The sequence below is a fragment of the Calidris pugnax genome, unplaced genomic scaffold (genome assembly GCF_001431845.1).
Source record: "Calidris pugnax isolate Ruff unplaced genomic scaffold, ASM143184v1 scaffold19, whole genome shotgun sequence".
NCBI classification, from domain to species: Eukaryota; Metazoa; Chordata; class Aves; order Charadriiformes; family Scolopacidae; genus Calidris; species Calidris pugnax.
This window is the reverse complement of record NW_015090775.1, coordinates 4,967,583-4,975,953: the sequence shown is the minus strand read 5'-3', so window position 1 is coordinate 4,975,953 and position 8,371 is coordinate 4,967,583.

Below are 8,371 nucleotides of genomic sequence, written 5' to 3'. Positions count from 1 at the left end.
TAACATGCCTACTGGGATGAAGCCAGGCTCCAAAAAACCAATGTATTCACTCCCCAAACACACATCCTCCTCTGAGGACAGGGCTACCACCTTGAACACGGATTTTCCCGCTGACACATTCACACCAGGGAGGCAGCAGCAGTTATCAGGGAAGGTGAAGCCACCAGCCACACTCCCAATGCTGTCACCAGGTACGTTCCACCACACACCTGTGGCTACGTGCCCTTGCAATCGACCAGGCCAGCCCATTGCCCATGCACAGACTGGAGAGGAGACTCAAACAATGCACATGTGGAAGGCAAGAACGTTTGGGGAAGATGAGCATTTTGCTTTAATGAAACGGTAGATTTGAGAAGTATCCAGCTCTGGCTTTACTCTATTACAATGACAGCCACCAGAACCCCGACAGGAAAATTCTTCTTAAAATCCCAAACAAGAAACATGTAATCTTTTCAGAAAGTCTAAAGATTACTGTATCAAAGAAGAGACTAGAGGTTTAACTGGAACGAACATTAGAGCTCCTTATATAACTGGATCAGAGACTGAAGCATATTGGGGATATGCTGGTACTACTCCTAATGCACTTCCATCCCACTCTGTTCCCAAAGCGCACGCCATCTATGGCAATTAACTATAGAAGCTTCAGATTTTAATTAAAATTCGTATTACGTTTTACATAGAAGTTGGATGCTTTGCCAGAATGGAGCTAATGTGAAATACACATACATATATATAAATATATATATTTAAAAAAAAAAAAAAAGAAAAAGGAATAAAGGTCTAGCACAAAAGGAAGCGATTGTATCACGGTGGTGACTATTTTAATGAAAGTGCAAACAAAACATCTGACTCCAGCAGTAAATGCAATACACAAGTGTCAAAACCATGTAGTCTTGAATGATCATTTACATGCCACTTTGTTCACCCTATTAAGATGCTAGTTGTTTCTTTGATTTATCTGATAATAAATTTTTGATGACTAGTGAGTCTCATAAAAATTGCTCTGGTGCTGACTACATTGATTAATAAGCCCAAAGAATCGAAACTGTCAGAAATTCATGTGCAAAAGTAAATTACTGCCAAACATACATTAGATATTCCATAAAATATAGAATAAAAAAGGTTGATTTGGTAATTTTATCTTGCATCAATTTGCTTGATATAATTTATATTCAGGATCATCACTGTCAGTCCTTGCATACCTTTCATTTTTTTAAAGTCAACATTAGAGTAAATCTAAGTTTGGGACAGCCAAGAAATGAGCAGGAGACAGAATATCAAATGCAATAATCAAAACTAACATTCAGAAATTAGCTTGGAAATTATATCCAGTTGAAAGGTGACAAAAACTGTCTGCCCAGAGTTGCAGCTTTTCTAAGTAAAATTCACTTGTACTTTAGGAGTCAAAACTGGCATACATATTTCCATGCCTAAATCCCATTCGTCCAAATATCTCCTTATTGGGGCCTTTGCATGTAGCAGGTTCTTGCAATGCACCTGAACTAACATCTTTGAAGTGTCCTGGACTCTGCAATCCCACTCTCTTTCCTTGGAAAACTCCCCAAACATCTAACTTGAAGAAAGTCCCACAAAACTAGACACTCGAGCAGGCCAGAGGTAGGGATTGAGTATACCTATGAATAAGGATGAAATATTCTCCTTTTCCTTGCCAAGGGGAACCATACTTACAGCACTGGGTTTAGGATTTGCTCCATTTACTTCTGCATATATTTACCATCATGTAACACCATTTTGTTGCAAGATACATGGTTGTAGGATGGGAAACCTATCTGATTATAAATTTAGTAAGTGGACTTCATGGATAATACTTCAAGGAATCACTGTTCTCCATTCAGTGAAATAAATGTTGCTTTTTACATCTAGCACTGGAGCCAGCTTCTTAAAACATATGGCAGAACTAATATTCTTGTAGTGAAATAAATGTTGCTTTTTACATCTAGCCAGCTTCTTAAAACATATGGCAGAAGTAATATTCTTGCATTTATTATTATTGCTTTGGGGAAGCTGGAACAATTGGAATGGTCAGTATCCTAACTAATTCTATTTACTCTTAGGCTCCTACAGACTTTAGACTGTAATTTCTTTCCCTGTTTTCCCAAAGAAGTGTAATGAAGAGGAAAAACTACAGGATTTTTTTTTCTGGGATATTTTATACTAACTGATTTTCAGCAAAACAGAGTTTTAATGTTAAATTATTAATGGGGTTGGGTACAGAATAGAAAAAAGCCATTGCAAAGCTGTAGTCAAAAGGACTTGCTTAAACAGGACTTAAATCTGACTATCCCCAGCTTTAACATTTCCTGTTTGGATGGAGGAAGGCATTGAAATGCAGGACTGAGAAATCCTGTGCCATACACAGTAGAAGCTCCTGATTTTCAGGTTATACTTTTCAAGAAAAAGTTAATTTTAGTAATGGGAATTTAAGGTGAAAGCTGATCATAACCATTTTCAACACCATGCCTTAGGTATAAGGGGCGGTGAAAGTGCATATAAACCCGATGGCAGTCATACCTGCTAAAATAAAATCATGGCTTTTAAAAAAGTTTATCAGAGCTTGCACTACAAGTGGCTCCAGCAAATTACACCTGAATCATTCCCATCTCAGCCTTCCACTGGATAAACAGTTGAAAAAGGCAATCATAATATTAGGGACACGACACTATCTGAAAGTTCTCACCAGGAGGCTAAAAAATTGCTAAAGATCACAGAAAATGCTCAAATAATGCAAGACTGAAACAAGAAACTGGAGTTCAATAAAAGCCAGCATGCAATAAAACAGATACGACTGTACAGAGAATACAAACTGCAGACAGTTCTGCTTGATTATAAAAGCGCCACTTTTTAATTTATTTCTCAAATAAAACCAGCAAATGTGTGCAGTAACTCTTCTTGCTTGGTTATAAAGAACCAATCTGAAGAAGAAAACAAGAAAGCAAGTCAACTGAATTCTGAAGATTGCAAAGGGTTAACAGCCTTACCGCTGCTTACTGTTAGTTATGCAAGTTATGCATCTGAAGATTGCAAAGGGTTAACAGCCTTACTGCTACTTACTGTTAGTTATGCAAGTTTACCAGAAAACCCTTATTGCTACCAACATGTTTTCCACATTAGTTCTCAATTAGTACTGTTTCATCTGCTGTTTCCTATTTATTCTTCTCCCTGATGAAATCTTGAGGATTTTCTTTAAAATGCTCTATTCTTTTTGCTACCTACTGTAAAGTCCAAATTCTGTTCTCTGCAATGTCCTCACCAAAAAAAAAAGGATTAGGTAAGGGGCACCTTCAGAGAACATCAATCAAGTTTCTTAATTGCCTGCATTCTGTATACGCTGCCTTTAGATAGCAACAACAGTGCCCAGAAACGTTGAGAAAAACCCCTCAGATCCACTGGAGATGAGGAGCTGGACCCAGCATGCCCACAGCAGCTCGAGCAGCGCAGCACACTGCTCGATACGAGGCCTGAAAATTATAGCAGTCCCGGTAAAGTCTACAATCAGGCAACAGATCATCATCTCTGTATACTAGGCATAATGCATTAACAGCCATTAAGGCTCACATGGAGATATTGCTCCAGAACACATTTTCCCAGAAATTATCCAGATGCAGCCAGAGGACTGTAAGAGAAAATGAATCTGCTACTTTCCCTGGCAGTTTGCCCTAATAAGCATCCTTTTACAAGGTTGTACATTGCTTTCTTTTATTAATCTGCCTGACTTTCACTCTCTAATTTTCAGGAGTAGCTAAACACATCTTTAACATGCCTTTAAAACTACTGACACCATAACCGAATTCAGTATCAGCTGAAGTTGAAAGAATTAACTTCCTATTCCTGTACTCACTAACTCAAGGCTTCTTTTAGGTCTTTTGGATACAGCATTGAACTGTGAAACGACAGGGTACTTCACTTACATTATGCCTCTTAAAACATTTTTCAGAGCCAATTGATTTCTGGAAAACAGTATTCATTCCATTTTTACCTCCTCCTGTAACCACAACCACAATGCACAGTATGTCCTACATACCTTATTCACAGATAAGCAACTCTTCTTTAGCTGCTTTAATATTCACTACGCACAGGCACAGTTCATGAACTCATCAAGGACAGCCCTTTTCACTGTTGTCTTTCATCAGCTTCCAGGTCATCTACGATTTTTAGTCAGAAACAACTGCATATTTGCTTCCAAATACCCGAAAACACTGAGCAGTTCCAGGTCAGATCTCTGTGGAGCTCACCAGAAACGTCCTTATTGGCAATTATCTCCTTATCGCCTTGATCAACCAAATTTATAATCTCTCTTTAGGAAATAGTTCTCAATCACATTCATGTCTTAATTGTAAGAATTATATTCATACTACAGTCATATTCTTTAAATTGTCTGTAGTAGAATCTCATGTTTCTCCTCCACTATGAAACCCCAAATTGATATCACAGTAAACTATATCATAACAAGCCAGTTTGTTCTATTCACCTTCCTTGATGTTGGAAGGATACTAGCACTTCTACCACTTTTTGGTATTTCCCTGACACCACAATTTAATTAAGACTGAACTTTGGCAAGTCTCCTACACCTTCTGAGTGCATGTCCACGGGCCTGGAGGTTTAAACCCATTTCTCATAATGAAATGCTGGTGAGGCTTCTACCTAGGGGACGGAGAAATAACTCATCTTCCTAAAATATCATCCTGCTTGTGCTGAACACAGAACAGTCTGACTATCGTAGCTCACAAAAGAGTCCGTATCATCCTGCTTGTGCTGAACACAGAACAGAAGCATAACAGAACGCGACTTTCCTTCATTCACCATTGTTAACAGTCTGACTATTGTAGCTCACAAAAGAGCCCATTTAATTTCTAGAGTGACTATAATCAGATAACCATCCCCAGATAACCGTACCAATGACTAAGAACCTAACAAGACAGATCCCCCTTTGCATCGTCCCTCTTCCCCACTGCGCATACTCTACTGAACCCCACCTGCCATTTGTCCTGCTCAGGGTGCCATGTGCCTGCAGCTGCACATCTCACACTTGGCTTGCTCAGACCCCAACCCACCCTCTAGGGCCAGGTCCTCAATTCTGTTTCTTACCAGTTTCTTTGACACGTCCCTACCTATTTCTCATTTTGAATTTTGCTATAATTACCACCGATTTTTAACATGGCTACTGATCTTGTCTTGCCTTATAGTTAGATGCATCTTTGTTTTGTTTCCTTACTCAAATCCTGCATCCGTCTCTGTTTCCTTGCCTTTGAAACTTCATCAAGTCCTCAGCTTCTGCGCTTTCCTCACCTCTTTATTCCAATTCTGCTCCTAATGCAGCCATGGACATCTGCCCCAGTGACATAAGCCCTGGGTTATCGTCCTTGACATGGTAAATGGGTTACTACATAATATTCTAAACTTTGTACGAAAGTGCACATCAAAGGGAATGGTAATATCAGTAGTTAGACCAGTATTTATATGTGCAGCATCTATATCTGTCAGATACATCAGTGATGGCTTTGTTTTTATTACATATCCGTCTTAAAAATATATATAAACACAAATATAAAGAGATACTTTTTTTCTTGTTTATCTTTCAACATGGTTCCAGTTTGCTCTTCTTTAGGGAAGAGTTACAGATTTGCATGTAAATGTTGTCTAAAGATGTCAGGACACTGAGTCATCTATTGTCTCTGTTGGAAATAATGTACTAATATATTTATCAATTTTTAAAATACAGCCAATAAATACAACATTTGGTTGGAACACAAATCAGTATTTTCATATAAAATATACAGTACCATGCCTTTGATATAACAGAACCAAATGTAAATGACATTTTTATATTTCCCCACATCATGTTGATGAAAGACTTTTACTGGTTAATTAAAATTTTGTACTGGTACGTGATCGAAATGTGTGAACCACAATTGGTAACACTTGTTTATTTCTTAGCTATGATGGGTCTTGTTTCCTGCCATCCTTCGAGGGAAGTTTAATTTGCCATGAGTTCATCTTCACAGGAGATGCAGCATCTCAGAGAATCTCACCTCCGGTAGATCACTGAGGTCATCTCTTTTCCACTATCTTCACTTAGTCTTTGAAACCACCCTAAAATACACAGGGTCACAGCTACCACCAGCACAGATGATGCATCCATGTCAGGGGCCAAATGGTAAAGATGCCAGGACAAAAAGTCACTGAAATATAGAAATTAACTCCAACAATGGACTGTTGGACACACGACACTATCTTATTTCTTGTACAGGGCCTAGGAGAATCACACTGCACAAATGAGAAGGGAAAAGAAGTACTTACTAAAAGTTCATCCTATGAGCACATGCACAAGACCAATCCCTCCAGAAACAATGAGAATATCTGTTCTAGAAGTATAAGTATTTGTAGAGTAGAACCTAGGAGAAAACTAATTCATGAAGCCTTCTATTCCAGAAAATACTGAAGAATACTAGTGACAAAAGAAAAGAAAAAAAAAAAAAAAAAAGAAGGAAAATAGCATTTATTATGGCCTATTTTTCTTAGCAAGGCAGGGTAGAATCACAGTATGCTAGTTCTTTAAATCTTCATTGACCTCTGCGTGTCATACAAACAGCTGAGGCATTTAACCATACTCCTTTGAATGAAATCTACATCAGATGTTTAAAGCAATTGGTCTGTGTTCCTCCCTATGGTCTTTTTTTTTTTTCCCCCCAGAAACCCCAGAACACACACATTCTACTCACACCATTAGAAATTACTACTGAGATCATATGGTGCTCAATTTGGTTCTTCTTGGTATTATTACAAGATTAGATAATGACTGGATAATACAACAAGTTATTTAATTTCACTTAGAGACTGCCAAAGAGAAGCATTCTCACTATGTATCTTATCTCTTCAATCTAAGTGAAGAAAGGAATATTATTAAGATTTTTATACCCCAAAATGGATTTTTCCTATTATATTTCCTAATATATAATAACAAGTAATTATTAGGTTACTAAAAATTTTTATTCATTTTAAACTATAGCACAAAAGTGCCACACATTTATTTGAACAAGTTATTAAACCCAGGAATATGCAAAATAATCTTTTGCCTTATTTATATTGACAGACAACAGACCGTCGTCTCCCTTAGCATAGTGCCAACTGCACTGTGCAGTTCTCTTAATACATGGCGGGGGGGGACACATCTGAATTCTTCACTCAAAAATCAGGAGACATGGATACAGGAGCACAAAGGTCTGCCTGCATCACAGACACGCCATCCTCTGCCACAAGCAATCGCGTTAGATATATTCTCCTGCTCAAATTGATCAGTGCTCACTTTGAAACAAACAAGATTTTGGCCTTCATTTCTTCTGTCAGAAGGCTATTTCTATCAGAAGGTTATTACCTTTCTCCCTTAATAATTAGGGACCTTCCTTCAAATACACACCTGACCAGTTTATTTAGATTTGTTCTTGCGTCCACTATTTTTTTATGCTTTAAATGAAGCCCCTTCCTCCCCCTCTCCATCCCTATGACACCAATGATCTGTTACAAGTCTTTCCTTTGCTGAAGAAACTGAAAACCCTTTAAATCTCCTCTTGGCTCTTCATTCCCTTTGTCATCCTATTATCCTTCCTCATTTTGCTTGTTCCTGTCTAAATTCATCTTTCATGAACACGACAAACAGAACTGTGCAGTATTTCCTTTTCTGTACTGGAAAATTCCCACTCTCTTGATCCAGGTCTGGAGACTGTGCTTCTCCTTCTCTTCCTCTTCCCCTCACTGCAGCCTATCACACTGGTGGCTCCCACAAAGCCCGTAATACACCCAAGCCATAATCAGGTGCCTCCATCTCAACTACTGGCAATTCCCACCTTCCCAGCATGCTTCCCAACCACCAACACATGGATTTTTCATCTGTTTGACCTCTTCCCCACCCTGGTATGTGTGGCTTTGCTGATCATCTTTACATCTTGGACAGCACCAATCACGCAACAGAAATGAGCTGAAATGGATGTGATCTATCTGGATTTCTGTAAGGCCTTTGACACGGTCCCCCACAACATCCTGATTGCCAAATTGGAGGGGTACGGATTTGATGGGTGGACTGTTCAGTGGATAAGGAACTGGCTGGATGGTCGCATCCAGAGGGTGGTACTCAATGGCTCAAAGTCCAGATGGAGAGCAGTCACAAGTGGTGTTCCTCAAGGGTCCGTGCTGGGGCCGGTGCTGTTTAACATTTTTATCAATGATATAGACAGGGAGATTAAAGGCACCATCAGCAAGTTTGCGGACGATACCAAGCTGTGTGGTGTTGTCAATACACCAGAGGGACGGGATGTCATCCAAAAGGACCTGGACAGGCTGGAGAGGTGGGCCCAGG